The sequence below is a fragment of the Bufo bufo genome, chromosome 1 (genome assembly GCF_905171765.1).
Source record: "Bufo bufo chromosome 1, aBufBuf1.1, whole genome shotgun sequence".
Classification (NCBI taxonomy): Eukaryota; Metazoa; Chordata; class Amphibia; order Anura; family Bufonidae; genus Bufo; species Bufo bufo.
Genome location: NC_053389.1, coordinates 8,387,813 through 8,404,626, shown reverse-complemented (window position 1 = coordinate 8,404,626; position 16,814 = coordinate 8,387,813). Strand labels below are relative to the sequence as shown.

General features: G+C 47.4%; 1 long non-coding RNA gene across 1 annotated transcript; it reads right to left on the bottom strand.

The window, feature by feature from the left end:
* Nucleotides 1-399: 399 nt before the first annotated feature.
* LOC120991212 lies at nt 400-12,415 on the bottom strand. Its single transcript, XR_005776571.1, has 4 exons — nt 12,287-12,415; nt 10,463-10,468; nt 9,614-9,617; nt 400-411 (listed from the first exon to the last, which is right to left on the bottom strand). It is a non-coding gene; the product is annotated as an uncharacterized LOC120991212 (long non-coding RNA).
* Nucleotides 12,416-16,814: the final 4,399 nt, after the last annotated feature.

The window sequence follows — 16,814 nt, the reverse complement described above, 5'->3', positions numbered from 1 at the left end:
TAACTTGGGGACAAACCTATCCAAAATTCACTTGAATAGGTTCAGGGGTTTAAAAGTTAGTATATGGCCCATAATCCAGGGGCAAGAGGCCAGCAGCCAGTCCTCTCCAAAACCCAGTGGCGAGGTTGGTTTCGCCACACATCTCCCCCCCCCAGGGAACACTAACCAGATACCTGACCTCACGCCGGTCGGTACCTGAGTTAGTCTGGCAGCCCACCCACAACCCAATACTGGACCTGTTGAATTTAGTAGCCTGTCTCTGTCCAGTGAGTCCACCAAGGTTATGTTGGAAGCTGGTACTCCCGGTCTCTGTGTTGCTCCCTGGCTTGGAGTGGAGGTTGCTTTGTGGACAGGGATCAGCGGTACTCTGCCCTGGTGCCAGCGCTACCACGGAACAAGCCTGGTTGGAGCCTGGTTGTTGGAGGGGGAGACCGACTGTCTCTACCCCCTGTGCTGTAAGTGCAGAGACCACGGTCCCATCTGCACTGTTGTGGGGCTTACTGTCTCCCCCTGGTGCGTTAAGCTGCCGCTGGGGAGAGAGGGTAACAAGCTCCTCTCCCATACATACTTCCAGCCGCTGGGGAGGGCGACCGACCGTCTCCGCTCCCAATACAGTGTCCTGTTGCTGGGGAAAGGAGACTGGGCTCTCTATTCCCTGCTGGACACTCTGCCGCTGGGGGAAAGGACCGACTGTCTCTGCCCCCTGTAACTCCGCCTGCCGCTGGGGAATGGAGACTGGGCTCCCAATTCCCAAAAAATCATGCTGTTGCTGGGGGGCAGGAACAACTACCTCTGCCCCCTGTAACTCAGCCTGCCACTGGGGAGGGAGGACGCTGCTCTCCTCTCCCTGCACTTCACACTGCCGCTGGGGAATGGAGACTGGGCTTCCAATTCCCTGCAATTCACACTGCCGCTGGGGAATGGAGACTGGGTCTGTCACCTTACTGTCCTGCTGAGACTTCTCACTGGCGTGGAACAGCTGCTGGTAGCCCTGTTCCAGCTCCATCTCCCGGGTCACCAGGTGGACCAGGTCCTGCTCAATCTCATGAGTGTCGTCCCAGTCATACCTGCTCTCCCTCCATTCCAAGAGATCATGGAACCGGGCTTGTGTAGGGCTCCCAATCTCCAGCTCTGAAAAAGTCTCCCATAACAAGCCAGGACCATCAAACTCCTCTCCCTCCGGCTTGTCATGCTCAGCTGTCCTGGGTAGGTACTGTGCCCCATACCACCAGAGCGCCTGGTAGGCATCTTCCAGCCACAGCTCCCGCCATGCTAGGAGTTCCAATTCCTTTACCCATTCCTCCCGGGGCTGCTCTCCCAGGAAGGGTTTCGCCACACTGAATATTTGGGGTGAGATGAGAAGTTGTGCTGTGTGACTAAAACGGAGTCTGACTAAAACTAAGCTTCACACAGACCTCCAGGACCATGGTATCTTCACACAGACCTCCAGGACCATGGTATCTTCACACAGACCTCCAGGACCATGGTATCTTCACTCAGAACTTTTTACACAGACCTCCAGGACCATGGTATCTTCACACCGACCTCCAGGACAGTGTTATCTTCACTCAGAACTTTTTACACAGACCTCCAGGACAATGTTTTCTTCAAAAAGATCTCCAGGACAGTGTTATCTTCATACAGAACCCCAGGACAATGTTATCTTCACAAATACCTCCAGGACAATGTTACCTTCACACAGACCTTCAGGATAGTGTTACCTTTCCGACAGACCTCCAGGACAGTGATATCTTCACACAGACCTCCGGGACATTAATATCTTCACTCAGAACTTTTCAAACAGACGTCCAGGACAATGTTATCTTCACACAGACCTCGAGGACAGTGTTATCTTCACACAGACCTCCAGGACAGTTTTACCTTCCCACAGACCTCCAGGACAATGTTATCTTCATACAGACCTCCAGGACAGTGTTATCTTCATACAGACCTCCAGGACAGTGTTATCTTCACAAAGACCTCCGGAACAGTGATATCTTCACTCAGAACTTTTCACACAGACCTCCAGGACAATGTTATCTTCACACAGACCTCCAGGACAGTGTTATCTTCACACAGACCTCCAGGACAGTGTTATCTTCACACAGACCTCCAGGACAGTGATATCTTTACACAGACCTCCGGGACAGTGTTATCTTCATACAGACCTCCAGGACAGTGTTATCTTCATACAGACCTCCAGGACAGTGTTATCTTCATACAGACCTCCAGGACAGTGTTATCTTCACACAGACCTGAAGGACAGTGCAATATTCACATGAAACTCCAGGACAATGTTATCTTCACGCAGACCTCCAGGACAGTGTTATCTTCACATGAACCTCCAGGACAGTGTTATCTTCACACAGACCTTTGGGGCAGTGATATCTTCACTCAGAACTTTTCAGACAGACCTCCAGGACAATGTTATCTTCATACAGACCTCAATGACAGTGTTATCTTTACCCTGACCTCCGGGACAGTGATATCTTTACTCAGAACTTTTCAAACAGATGTCCAGGACAATGTCATATTTACACAGACCTCCAGGACAGTGTCATCTTCACACAGACTACCAGGACAGTGTTATCTTCACAAAGACCTTTGGGACAGTGATATCTTCACTCAGAACTTTTCACACAGACCTCCAGGACAATGTTATCATCACACAGACCTCCAGACAGTGTTATCTTCATACAGACCTCCAGGACAGTGTTATCTTCACACAGACCTCAAGGACAGTGTTATCTTCACATAGACCTCCAGGACAGTGTTACCTTCACATAGACCTCCAGGACAGTGTTATCTTCACACAGACCTCAAGGACAGTGTTATCTTCACACAGACCTCCAGGACAGTGTTATCTTCACACAGACCTCCAGTACAGTGTTATCTTCACACAGACCTCCAGGACAGTGTTACCTTCACACAGACCTCCAGTACAGTGTTATCTTTACACAGAGCTTCGGAACAGTGATATCTTAACTCAGAACTCCAGGACAGTGTTATCTTCACACAGAGCTTCAGAACAGTGTTATCTTCATACAGACCTCCAGGAGAGTGTTATCTTCACACAGACCTCCAGGACAGTGTTACCTTCACACAGAGCTTCAGAACAGTGTTATCTTCATACAGACCTCCAGGAGAGTGTTATCTTCACACAGACCTCCAGGACAGTGTTACCTTCACACAGACCTCCAGGACAGTGTTATCTTCATAAAGACCTCCAGGAAAGTGATATCTTCACACAGACCTCGAGGACAGTGTTATCTTTACATTGACTTTCAGGATGGTGTTTTCTTTACACAGACCTCCAGGACACTGATATCTTTACATAGACCTCCAGAACAGCTTTACCTTCACACAGACCTTCAGGACAGTGTTGTCCTCATACAGACCTCCAGGACAGTGATATCTTTACTCTGAACTTTTCACACAGACCTCCAGGACAATGTTATCTAAACACAGACCTCCAGGACAGTGTTGTCTTGATACAGACCTCCAGGACAGTAATGTGTGCGAAATACCGGTGTGGGGTAGGCAACTTTTCTATTGGTTTCTAGGGATGTTGCTAAGCTGTGACAAAGCCTTCTCATCGACCCACAAGCTAGAAGAAGGGAGGTATGATTACCTGATCTGTACTGTGTTTAAAAACAAACAAAAAAAACCTGAATATTCGTCATTACGAATATATAGCACTATATTCTAAATATTTGCCGATATTCACGAAAAAAATTCGCTTTTCGAACACTAATATTCACCCAGACCTCCAGGATAGTGTTACCTTCACAGAGAACTCCAGGACAGTTGTAGTGCCCTGGAGCAGGGACATTTGGACATTTTTCGACATTTGCCTATTTCCCCTATGCAAAGTTAAAACTTTTTACTTTATTTCACCTGAAAGGGTTAACTTGCACTGTTTAATACTGTGTAATAGAGATGTCGCGAACATAAAATTTTCCGTTCGCGAACTGTGAATGCGAATTCCTGCAAATGTTCGCGAACGGGCGAACTGGGCGAACCGCCATAGACTTCAATAGGCAGGCGAATTTTAAAACCCACAGGGACTCTTTCTGGCCACAATAGTGATGGAAACGTTGTTTCAAGGGGACTAACACCTGGACTGTGGCATGCCGGAGGGGGATCCATGGCAAAACTCCCATGGAAAAATACATAGTTGACGCAGAGTCGGGTTTTAATCCATAAATGGCATAAATCACCTAACATTCCTAAATTGTTTGTAATAACGTGCTTTAAAACATCAGGTATGATGTTGTATCGATCAGGTAGTGTAAGGGTTACGCCCGCTTCACAGTGACAGACCAAACTCCCCGTTTACCGCACCGCAAACAGTCCATTTGCACAACTGCAAACTCCCCATTTGCACAAGGTTGGATACCAAGCTAGCCATGTCCCGTTCCTTTGTCCTCACTGACGTCATTGAAGGTCTCTTCCTCCACCCAGCCACGTACAACACCAAGGGTCCCTGAAAGGTGACAACAAGCCCCCTGGGACGCCTGCTGTGGTTGGTCTTCCACCTCCTCAAAGCCACCTTCCTCCTCTGACTCCTCTTCTTCAGACTCCTCTCTCTGCGTTATTATAAGGTGTGTTAAGTAGTACTATTCCTATCAGTTTAATCCCTGTTACATCCCCTATCAGGGGACGTGTATATGGAATCGATTTTAGGAACCGGGAGATGGAAAAAGATGCTTGGTCGGTCCTCTTAATTCCAATTTGGGGCACTGCGCGTGCAATCTAATGTGCCACCAGATACGAGTGGTGTGTTAAGTAGTACTATTCCTATCAGTTTAATCCCTGTTACTTCCCCTATCAGGGGACGTGTATCGAATAGATTTTAGACAACCGCAAAGAGTTGTCAATAGTTGACACACTCATGACATAAATTTTATTCCTCTATGCGTCAATCTTGGTGTAGTGATGACTGTGCTCGTGCGCACGTTTGGGAGATTGCAGGCGATGGGGGTTTTACAAAGCCTATGGTCGTGCTGAGGTAGTTCAGTGACAGCTAAGTGACCCAGAAAACAATGATTCTGCAGTGTGGGCCCATTGTTGGCCTAGTAGGCTTTAATGATCACCTTAGATGATCACAAAGAAAATTAATGTTTTTTCTATGCAAAATTATCCAGCCGATCGCTTTTGGTCTGTTCACAATAAAGCAACGACCTTATCATCTGGGGTGTGCCAACATTGCCAACACACTCATAGAGGTGGTCGCTTCATTGTGATACGCAAGCCCCTTCACCACAACAAGGTAACGATCACGAAGTGGAATTGACACATGTATGTGCCTTTTTTTTTGTTTGGTTTTTGAAACCACATTGCAGCACCAGAGGCCAGAAAAATTAGGCATGTACACATGCCTGAAAAATTTGGTATTGTTGCAGCCGCTGCTGTAGCAGCAGCTGGAAAAATTGATGTTTCCCAGGCAGAAAGTGCACTAAAACATTGCGGCTTGAACCCTAGTTGGTGACGGATAAGTCACGCAAGTCATCCGGCATGCAGAGATAAAATACATCAGCGTTTTAGCCCAAGGCAGCTCATCTCATCATCAGGCCTCTATTAGTCAAATGCATCCCCCACTGTCAGTCCCTTCGGGATCCATCCCTTATTCATCTTAATAAAGGTGAGGTAATCTAGACTTTTTTGACCTAGGCGACTTCTCTTCTCAGTGACAATACCTCCTGCTGCACTGAAGGTCCTTTCTGACAGCACACTTGAAGTGGGGCAGGCCAGAAGTTCTATCACAAATTGGGATAGCTCAGGCCACAGGTCAAGCCTGCACACCCAGTAGTCAAGGGGTTTATCGCTCCTCAGAGTGTCGATATCTGCAGTTAAGGCGAGGTAGTCTGCTACCTGTCGGTCGAGTCGTTCTCTGAGGGTGGACCCCGAAGGGCTGTGGCGATGCGTCGGACTTAAAAAGTTTTGCATGTCCTCCATCAACAACACGTCTGTAAAGCGTCCTGTCCTTGCCGACGTGGTCGTGGGAGGAGGAGGATTACGTTCACCTCTTCCCCTGTTAGATTCCCGTTGTGCTGTGACATCCCCCTTATACGCTGTGTAAAGCATACTTTTTAATTTATTTTGGAACTGCTGCATCCTTTCCGACTTCCCGTAATTCGGTAACATTTCAGGCACTTTCTGCTTATACCGGGGGTCTAGAAGTGTGGCCACCCAGTACAGGTCGTTCTCCTTCAGCCTTTTTATACGAGGGTCCCTCAACAGGCATGACAGCATGAAAGACCCCATTTGCACAAGGTTGGATGCCGAGCTACTCATGTCCCGTTCCTCGTCCTCATTGATCTCACTGAAGGTATGTTCTTCCCCCCAGCCACGTACAACACCACGGGTACCAGATAGGTGACAACGAGCACCCTGGGATGCCTGTTATGGTTGGTCTTCCTCCTCCTCCTCAAAGCCACATTCCTCTTCTGACTCCTCTTCCTCAGACTCCTCTTCCAGCGTTGCCACAGGTCCAGCAAGCGATGATGATAAGGCTGTTTCTGGTGGTGATGGTGACCACAACTCTACCTCTTCACGCTCATCTACGGCCTGATCCAGCACTCTTCGCAGGGCACGCTCCAGGAAGAAAAAAAATGGAATGATGTCACTGATGGTGCCTTCGGTGCGACTGACTAGGTTTGTCACCTCCTCAAAAGGACGCATGAGCCTACAGGCATTGTGCATGAGCGTCCAGTAACATGGCAAAAAAATTCCCAGCTCCGCAGAGGCTGTCCTAGCACCCCGGTCATACAAATACTCGTTGACGGCTTTTTCTTGTTGGAGCAGGGGGTCGAACATTAGGAGTGTTGAATTCCAACGTGTCGGGCTGTCGCAAATCAAGCGCCTCACTGGCATGTTGTTTCGCCGCTGGATATCTGAAAAGTGTGCCACACACCTTCCTGGCCTGCTTGAGGACATCCTGTAAGCCTGGGTACTTATGCACAAAGCATTGTACGATCAGATTACACACATGTGCCATGCATGGCACATGTGTCAACTTGCCCAAATTCAATGCCGCCAACAAATTGCTTCCGTTGTCACACACCACTTTGCCGATCTCCAGTTGGTGCGGAGTCAGCCACTGATCCACCTGTGCGTTCAGGGCGGACAGGAGTGCTGGTCGGGTGTGACTCTCTGCTTTCAGGCAAGTCAACACCAAGACGGCGTGACACTGTCGTATCCGGGATGTGGAATAGCCCCTGGGGAGCTGGGGGGGTGCTGTTGATGTGGAGCAAGACGCAGCAGCAGAAGAGGACTCAGCCGAGGAGGTTATGGAAGAGGATGGAGTAGGAGGAGTAGAGGAGGTGGCAGCAGGCCTGCCTGCAAGTCGTGGCGGTGTCACCAACTCCTCTGCAGAGCCACGCATTCCATGCTTGGCAGCCGTCAGCAGGTTTACCCAATGCGCAGTGTAGGTGATATACCTGCCCTGACTGTGCTTTGCAGACCAGGTATCAGTAGCCAGATGGACCCTTGCCCCAACACTGTGTGCCAGACATGCCATTACTTCCTTTTGCACAATCGAGTACAGGTTGGGGATTGCCTTTTGTGCAAAGAAATTTCCGCTGGGTAACTTCCACTGCGGTGTCCCAATAGCTACAAATTTTTTGAAGGCCTCAGACTCCACCAGCTTGTATGGTAAAAGCTGTCGGGCTAAGAGTTCAGACAAGCCAGCTGTCAGACGCCGTGCAAGGGGGTGACTTTGTGACATTGGCTTCTTATGCTCAAACATGTCCTTGACAGACACCTGACTGTGGGCAGATGAGCAGGAACTGCTCAAGGCGAGAGGCGGAGTGGCGGATGGTTGAGAGGGAGCAAGGAGGACAGCAGTGGTTGACGTGGCTGAAGATGCTGGACCAGGAGGAGGATGGCGGCTTTGAGCTTGTGTGCTGCTTGTACTCATGTGTTGATCCCATAGGTGTTTGTGATGTGCGATCATGTGCCTTCGCAAAGCAGTTGTACCTAGGTGGGTGTTGGACTTCCCACGACTCAGTTTCTTTTGGCACAGGTTGCAAATGGCATCGCTGTTATCAGAGGCAGACACACAAAAAAAATGCCACACTGCTGAGCTCTGCAATGACGGCATTCTGGTGGTGGCAACAGCATGCGTTGATTGGCGTGCTGTCTGGCTGACCCCAGGTGCCGATACATGCTGTCTGACTGTGCCACTAGCTCCTTGTGATGACCTCCCCCTGCTTCCAACTCGTCTCCTCCTCCTCTCTGTCTCCCCATCTGAACTTTCCACCTGTTCTTCTTCTCTTCGAGCGGGCACCCACGTGACATCCACGGACACATCGTCATCATCAACCGCTTCACTTGTATCTGACAACTCAGCAAAGGAAGCAGCAGCGGGTACAACATCATCATCATCACACCGTACGTCCATGTGTGTAATGCTGCCTGACTGAGACATATCCCTGTTATCTACATCCTCTGGCAATAATGGTTGTGCATCACTAATTTCTTTCAACTGATGTGTAAATAACTCCTCTGACAGATCAAGTGAAGCAGCTGTGGTGCTAGTGTTGGTGGTGGCGGCGGGCGGGCGAGTGGTAACTTGAGAGGTGCCCGAAGCTGAGCTGGAGGAGGATGGTGCGTCAAGGTTCCAAGCGGAAGCTGTAGAAGATTGGGTGTCCTGTGTTAGCCAGTCAACTATGTCCTCAGAACTTTTCGAGTTCAGGGTACGTGGCCTCTGAACACTGGGCATTATTCTAGGGCCAAAGGGAATCACAGCACCACGACCACGACGGCCCCTGCGGGGTGGCCTGCCTGTCATTTTTTTTAGATTAGTTAAGTTGTACTAGGCATGCAAGCTACTGTGACACAAGATATGAATGGCGCTGAAGTGACGCTATGGACTTGCAGCAGGGCCTTAAACACACAAACACGTGTGCAACTGACTGCTATTTATTTACAGTCAAAATTGTTGTTTTTCTTTAAATGTAATCGAATGTGACACCAGATATGAGTTGCACTGGTGACACTATGCGCTTGCAGGGCACGAGACACACGCGCGTGCCGGCAACTGACTATTATATTACAATCAAAAAAGTTTTTGTTTTTTTTTAAATGCAAGCTACTGTGACACCAGATATGAGTGGTGGCACTGGGCAAGTGGGCACAGTACACGCTGTGAGCCTGACACACACGCTGGCAGGCAACTGCAGTTAGATTACAGAGGAAAAAAACAAAAAAAAAGCAGACTGATGTTCTAGCCCTAAAAAGGGCTTTTTGGGGTGCTGTCCTTACAGCAGAAATCAGATGAGTCTTTCAGGACTGGAGTGGACACTGAATACACTGGCCTAGCTATCGATTTCCCTATTAAATCAGCAGCAGCAGCACTGTCCCTCCTCTCACTAAGAATGCAGCTTCCGAATGAATCTAAAATGGATGCTGTCCAGGAAGTGGGAGGGTCTGGGAGGGAGGGTCTGCTGCTGATTGGCTGGAATGTGTCTGCTGACTGTGAGGTACAGGGTCAAAGTTTACACAATGATGACGAATAGGGGGCGGACCGAACATCGCATATGTTCGCCCCCCCGCGGCGAACGCGAAGCTATGTTCGCCGGGAACTATTCGCCGGCGAATAGTTCGGGACATCTCTACTGTGTAACTGCATTTTATATATATGTTGTGATGTATATCCTGTTCATTATCACTGTATTAACATGGCTCTGTGGAAAGGGTTAATAAATACTGAGTGACTGTTAGGGCTTTGATTGAGAAGCTGATAATTTTCCACACCTGCCATAGGGTTTAAAGAAGACCATATTTTGGAGGGAAAACCCAGACTTGTTTACCACCAAAAAGCAGACAGCCTGACCTTTTAAATGTCTGGTTTTAGCTATGTTGTTGTGTCTGGAAACTTGTTTTTGTCTAGAAAACCTTCTGTGTCATTGCCATTGAGTATTATTAACCCTTTCATGACCAAGGGTCATTGATGCCCCAGTGTCCAGGTCAAAATTTACAAATCTGACATGTGTCACTTTATGTTGTAATTGCTTTGGAACACTTTTATTTATCCAAGCCATTCTGAGATTGTTTTCTCGTGACACATTGTACTTCATGATAGTCATAAATTTGAGTCAATATATTTCACCTTTATTTATGAAAAAATTTCAAATTTACCAAAATTTTAGAAAAATTCACAATTTTCAAAATTTCTATTTCTCTGCTTCTAAAACAGAAAGTCATACCTAATAAAATATTTATTACTTAACATTCCCCATATGTCTACTTTATGTTGGCATCATTTTGGAAATGTGATTTTATTTTTTTAGGACATTAGAAGGCTTAGAAGTTTAAAAGCAATTCTTAACATTTTTAAGAAAATTTCCAAAACCCACTTTTTAAGGACCAGTTCAGGTCTAAAGTCACTTTGTGGGGCTTACAAAGTGGAAACCCCCCATAAATGACCCCATTGTAGAAACTACACCCCTCAAGTTACTCAAAACTGATTTTACAAACTTTGTTAACCCTTTAGGTGTTCCACAAGAAATAAAGGAAAATGGAGATGAAATTTCACTTTTTTGGCAGATTTTCCATTTTATTATATTTTTTTCTTTAACATATTGAGGGTTAACAGCCAAACAAAACTAAATATTTATTACACTGATTCTGCGGTTTACAGAAACACCCCACATGTGATCGTAAACTGATGTAAGGGCGCACGGCAGGGCGCAGAAGGAAAGGAGTGCCGTATGGTTTTTGGAAGGCAGATTTTGCTGGACTTGTTTTAGATGCCATGTCCCATTTGAAGCCCCCCTGATGCACCCTTACAGTAGAAACTCCCAAAAAGTGACCCTATTTTGGAAACTAGGGGATAAGGTGCCAGTTTTATTGGTACTATTTTGGGGTACATATGATTTTTAATTGCTCTATATTAATTTTTTGTGATGCAAGGTAACTGAAAAATGGCTTCATCTGACAGGGTAGATCATGTGCTATTTTTATAGAGCAGGTTGTTACGGACGCAATAGCTAATTTCCCTTAATTATGACCAGAAAGTCGCTATGTTGATTGGTCAATTGGAGGGAGCAGCCCTAAGGGAGGTTAAGTCATGGCCTAGTACTGAAAAGCGTACTGCTGACCAAATTTTAGACAGACTTGCCAGCATGTCTGACAGGCGCACATTATCAGTTAAAAATTGATTTCTTCAGCCGCAAAGGATGGGTGAAAACATGCAAGATTTTGCTCTAAGTCTCCAGGAAGCTCTGCGTACCATCCAGCACATGGGTCCACATGAGGTACTTAACCCAGACCGGACTCTGAAAGACCAGTTTGTAGAGAGTGCCAGACTAGATGCTGTAAAAACCCAGCTGAGAGTTCTTGCATTACAACACCCTGATCTGCCGTTCCTTGACTTTATGTGATGAAAATACCGAAGTTAACCTGAAGGAGTTGGTGTTGCAGCTTGCAAAAATTTTTGAAGTGTTACAAAAAGAGGTACAGGGCATGAAATATGGCCGCCAGCCTGATAGAGGTACTTGGTACCCTAGAGGTAGGCCGAGATATGGTCCTAATGGTAATCCTAGGAATTATGTTTGATTACTCACTGACCAGTTTGATGCCAGTGGCCGACCGATATGTCGCAAATGTCAAAAAGTTGGTCATGTGGAGCGGGAATGCAAGAGGTTAAACTAGTGTCTCCTGGGGCAATGGACCAACCCTGAGGGGGAGACTTCTGGGTCAAGACTTTTCTGCATATATTGGTGAACGTCCTACAGTTACTGTCAGAATTAATGGTGTGTCCTGCCTTGCTTTAGTGGACACTGGCTCACAAGTGACTGCGATGCAACTGCCATTCTATCAGCGGCATTGGGAGCGAGATTATCTTATCCATCCTACTCAGAGTAAGACAAATGTAATCACCAGCAATGGCTAACCCATAGCGTCCCAGGGATACCGGGAGCCCACTGTGCAAACTGGTAATACTGAATTACAGCGGCAAGGGTTAATAGTTGTGTACTTGCATGATGAGCGTTTTCCCCCAGTTGTATTGGGAATTAATATTTTGCAAAATGATGTGGAGGAATTGATGTGTCTACTCCAGAAGAGTAAGTGACAGCCCCTTTGCTGGTCCGCAGAGTGTTACAGCAGACACTGAGGGCACTCAGAGGGCAGAAAAATTTCAGGGACCACAAGGGTGAGATTGGAAATGTAAGGGTTACTGATGCTAAACCCATATGGTTACGACCTCCCTCAGAGACATTAATTTGGTGTAAAGCGCGTATAAGACCACATGGGCAAGCTGATCAGGCCCTTGTGGAACCTATACTGGATGGGGGTGAGGAATATTTGCTTGCTGCCCGCAGTCTAGTTATTGTGAAGTGTGGCAGGGTGCCAGTCCGCATGCTGAACATTAGTGACCGACCTATTCAGCTGAACAAATACCAGACTGTTGCAAAAATGAATACATGTTGGGAACGATCATATTGTCCAATTTGACTGTCTGGCCACGCAGTCTGCCAGCCAGGTGGAAGTCTGTCCAGAGGGTCTCTGGTGGAAGCAACTGCACATTGCGGATCAGAACACCCCCACTGAGTGGAAGGAGGGCGTCCTGAAGGTTGTTTAGGAGCATGAGGTGCTTTCAGTAAACACCCCACAGATTCTGGGCAAGTAGAGGTTATCCAACACATCATCCCTTCCGGAGAGCAGAAACACGTGGTGACACCTCGACGGTGTCCGGGCGACCCAGCGTATCGTTGGGGCCACCCTAAACCCAGCCACTGCCCAGTGTTGTCTTCACACAGACCTCCAGGACAGTGTTATCTTCACAAGACCTCCGGACAGTGTTATCTTCACACAGACCTCCAGGACAGTGTTATCTTCACACAGACCTCCAGGACAGTGTTATCTTCACACAGATCTCCAGTACAGTGTTATCTTCACACAGACCTCCAGGACAGTGTTATCTTCACACAGACCTCCAGGACAGTGTTACCTTCACACAGACCTCAAGTACAGTGTTATCTTCACACAGACCTCCAGGACAGTGTTACCTTCACACAGACCTCCAGTACAGTGTTATCTTCACACAGACCTCCAGTACAGTGTTATCTTCATACAGACCTCAAGTACAGTGTTATCTTCACACAGACCTCCAGGACAGTGTTACCTTCACACAGACCTCCAGTACAGTGTTATCTTCACACAGACCTCCAGGACAGTGTTATCTTCACACAGACCTCAAGGACAGTGTTATCTTCACACAGACCTCCAGGACGGTGTTATCTTCACACAGACCTCAAGGACAGTGTTATCTTCACACAGACCTCCAGGACGGTGTTATCTTCACACAGACCTCCAGTACAGTGTTATCTTCATACAGACCTCCAGGACAGTGTTACCTTCACACAGACCTCCAGTACAGTGTTATCTTCATACAGACCTCAAGTACAGTGTTATCTTCACACAGACCTCCAGTACAGCGTTACCTTCACACAGACCTCCAGTACAGTGTTATCTTCACACAGACCTCCAGGACAGTGTTATCTTCACACAGACCTCAAGGACAGTGTTATCTTCACACAGACCTCCAGTACAGTGTTATCTTCACACAGACCTCAAGGACAGTGTTATCTTCACAAGACCTCCGGACAGTGTTATCTTCACACAGACCTCCAGTACAGTGTTATCTTCACACAGACCTCAAGTACAGCGTTACCTTCACACAGACCTCCAGTACAGTGTTATCTTCACACAGACCTCCAGTACAGTGTTATCTTCACCTTCACACAGACCTCCAGGACAGTGTTATCTTCACACAGACCTCCAGGACAGTGTTATCTTCACACAGACCTCAAGGACAGTGTTATCTTCACAAGACCTCCGGACAGTGTTATCTTCACACAGACCTCCAGTACAGTGTTATCTTCACACAGACCTCCAGTACAGTGTTATCTTCACACAGACCTCCAGGACAGCGTTACCTTCACACAGACCTCCAGTACAGTGTTATCTTCACACAGACCTCCAGGACAGTGTTATCTTCACACAGACCTCAAGGACAGTGTTATCTTCACACAGACCTCCAGGACAGTGTTATCTTCACACAGACCTCCAGGACAGTGTTATCTTCACACAGACCTCCAGGACAGTGTTACCTTCACACAGACCTCCAGTACAGTGTTATCTTCACACAGACCTCCAGGACAGTGTTATCTTCACACAGACCTCAAGGACACTGTTATCTTCACATAGACCTCCAGGACAGTGATATCTTCACACAGACCTCAAGGACAGTGTTATCTTCACACAGACCTCCAGTACAGTGTTATCTTCACACAGACCTCCAGGACAGTGTTATCTTCACACAGACCTCCAGGACAGTGTTATCTTCACACAGACCTCAAGGACAGTGTTATCTTCACACAGACCTCCGGAACAGTGTTATCTTCACACAGACCTCCAGGACAGTGTTATCTTCACACAGACCTCCAGTACAGTGTTATCTTCACACAGACCTCAAGGACAGTGTTATCTTCACACAGACCTCAAGGACAGTGTTATCTTCACATAGACCTCCAGGACAGTGTTATCTTCACATAGACCTCCAGGACAGTGTTATCTTCACAAGACCTCCGGAACAGTGTTATCTTCACACAGACCTCCAGTACAGTGTTATCTTCACACAGACCTCCAGGACAGTGTTATCTTCACACAGACCTCAAGGACACTGTTATCTTCACATAGACCTCCAGGACAGTTGTAACGGTCGCGTACACACACACACAGGGGGGAGGGAAGTGACCACTGCGCTCCACCCTTACCCCTGGCCCTGCCTACTTGCCTCGTGAGTCCTAATGACAGGGGACAACTGGACGGCAATCCCTAACTTGGAATAAGTGCAGGGATGACAGAGAGACAAACAACAGGACGTGAACGGACCGAGTCAATACCAGGAAAGCTACAAAATACAAATGGAGCAAGCAGAGAAATGTCAGGAGAAGCCGGGGTCATAAATACCAGGAGAGACGTGAAGTACCAAAGGAGTCAGCAGAGGATCGTCAGGAGGAGGCCGGGGTCAGAATACCAGGAGAGCAGCAAAGTACACAAGGAGCAGGCAGAGGATCGTCAGGAATTCAGCAGGAGGTAAGTACGCCAGGAAAGACCAAATCATAGGTGGAACCTAAAATAACAGGCAACCTGTGGCCAGCAGGCTGCCTGTATTTATAGTGGGGAGTGAGGGTCATGTGACGTGGCCAGCGTCACATGACCGACAGACCAACCAGTCGAGCACCGAGTGATCAGGTCGGCGCTCAAGGCAGACTTAGGAGCAGGGAGCCACCCAGCTAGTAAAGCCGTCCTGGGAAACGAGGTAAAACACAGATCCTCGTTCCCGAAGCTAAGCAGCAGGTCTGCGGCTAATGGGGGACCGAGTGCACCTTCGGAACCCCGTTACAACAGTGTTATCTTCACTCAGACCTCCAGTACAGTGTTATCTTCACACAGATCTCAAGGACAGTGTTATCTTCACACAGACCTCAAGGACAGTGTTATCTTCACACAGACCTCCAGTACATTGTTATCTTCACACAGACCTCCAGTACAGTGTTACCTTCACACAGACCTCCAGGACAGTGTTACCTTCACACAGACCTCCAGTACAGTGTTATCTTCACACAGACCTCCAGGACAGTGTTATCTTCACACACACCTCAAGGACAGTGTTATCTTCACATATTCCTCCAGGATAGTGTTATCTTCACACACACCTCAAGGACAGTGTTATCTTCACATATACCTCCAGGACAGTGTTATCTTCACACACACCTCAAGGACAGTGTTATCTTCACATATACCTCCAGGATAGTGTTATCTTCGCACAGACCTCCAGTACAGTGTTATCTTCACACAGACCTCCAGGACAGTGTTACCTTCACACAGACCTCCAGTACATTGTTATCTTCACACAGACCTCCAGGACAGTGTTACCTTCACACAGACCTCCAGTACATTGTTATCTTCACACAGACCTCCAGGACAGTGTTATCTTCACACACACCTCAAGGACAGTGTTATCTTCACATATACCTCCAGGATAGTGTTATCTTCGCACAGACCTCCAGTACAGTGTTATCTTCACACAGACCTCCAGGACATTGTTGCCTTCACACAAACCTCTAGGACAGTGTTATCTTCATACAGACTCCTGAGACAGAGTAACCTTCACACAGACCTCCAGGAGAGTGTTACCATCACACAGACCTCCAGGAGGGTGTTAACTTCACACAGACCTCCAGGAGAGTGTTATTTTCACCCAGACCTCCAGTAGAGTGTTATCTTCACACAGACCTAGAGTACAGTGCTACCATCACACAGACCTCCAGGAGAGTGTTATCTTCACCTAGACCTCCAGGAGAGCGTTATCTTCACCCAGACCTCCAGGACAGTGTTACCATCACACAGACCTCCAGGAGAGTGTTATCTTCATAGAGTTTTTCAGGGCAGTGTTTTCTTCATACAGACCTTCAGGACAGTGTTTTCTTCATACAGACCTTCAGGACAGTGTTACCTTCACACAGACTTTCAGAACAGTGCTATTTTCACAGAGACGTCCAGGAGATGAGCCAAAATGCAGTTTTTACAGGTCCCTTGTATTTTTGCCTCCAGCCCACTTTCTTTCTTGCATTGAATAAACATCTCAGTGACACACCATTGATGGACAAGCCCCAGGTCTAACAATGACAATTGAAGGCCTTAATTCCTGTGGTATTAGCTTAAATTTTGGGGTATTGCAATAAAGTTTATTGAGATTGGGGCATACATAAGGCTGTTCTTCTCTTTCTACATTTGAA